This window comes from Lepisma saccharinum, chromosome 10, assembly GCF_977018435.1.
Source record: "Lepisma saccharinum chromosome 10, izLepSacc3.1, whole genome shotgun sequence".
Classification (NCBI taxonomy): domain Eukaryota; kingdom Metazoa; phylum Arthropoda; class Insecta; order Zygentoma; family Lepismatidae; genus Lepisma; species Lepisma saccharinum.
The window spans coordinates 32,149,405-32,150,754 of record NC_139238.1 but is presented as its reverse complement, the minus strand read 5'-3'; positions in this window follow the sequence as shown (position 1 = coordinate 32,150,754).

The window sequence follows — 1,350 nt, the reverse complement described above, 5'->3', positions numbered from 1 at the left end:
TGATGAAGGACATAGGCTGTCAATTACAAGACACAATGAATTTGTCCGGAAAAATAGGCATATATTAAATAGAATTATCGATTGCTTAAAATTCTGTGGTCGACATGAACGTGCTCTACGAGGACATAATGAAAGAGAACAATCTTTAAAAATAGGCATCTTCCCAGATTTATTATCCCTTCATAGAAGACGAAAAACTAAAGAGGGAACTTCGTGTTCTTTATTGTAGTGAAGAGTTGAGATACATAAACTCTATCAGTAGATTGCATTCATTTTTTATTTAAAATTATTTAGAGGGTACCTTTTCAGAAACAGTAAAAATGACAAACATAGTTTTAATAACTCCAGTGGCAACAGCTGAATCTGAACGATGTTTCAGCACATTGAAGCGTATAAAAACCTGCTTAAGAAATGCAATGGGACAAGACAGACCAAATGCCTTGGCACTTGCTTACAATAGAGATAGAATACATTTCAAACATAGAGGGCTTCAACGAAAAAGTAATAACAAAATTTGCTGAGCAGAAGAACAGGAGTCAACGTTCGTAGAAAGGTATGTTTCACAACAATACCTGTTTCTTTTGTAATCATGTGAATTGTCATTATATTTTAAATTCTTTAAAAAAAATAAGTCCAGTTTTGTAGTTTCGAAGAAGATAAATACCCTTTTTATGTAATTTATGTAATTTGTCATTACATTTTAAATTCTTTCAAAAAAGTAAGTCCAGTTTTGTAGTCTAGAAGAAAAAAAATACCTATTTTTTGTAATTCATGTGAATTGTCATTATAATTTAAATTCTTTAAAAAATAAGCCCCGGCCAAATTTGAGGCCACGAGACGCCACTGTTTGCGAGATACATTATTATTGTGTGGTGTGGAGGGTGGGACATGTTCCTTGGGGAAGAATATTCTACTCGATACACCAGCCGAGTCAATACGTATACAGTATTTTTTAATTTATTTATACATTTAATATATTGAAGTGTATAGTTACATATTATTAATTTTCTTTTAAATCACACTTCTCTTCGACTGATTGAAATGATTTATTTTACATCGCTTTTCTGCCACTTTTGGTGAATCGCGAAGATGAGGATGAGTGGAGAAGAGGTGGATGAGCGGACAGTGATAAACATGTAGGGACGACGCAAGGGGTCCCGGGTTGGAATCCCAGCCTGGTCATGGGTGTTTGTAAGTGTCCACTCATCAATCTCATCATTTCATCATCACTCAACCCCATCTTCGCAAATTAGCCAAAAGTGGCACAAAAAGTGAAGTAGAGTTGGTTTGAGTTGGTGTTTTAAGTCCACTTTATACACAGTAAGGCTAATAGGGACTGGACCTACAGTT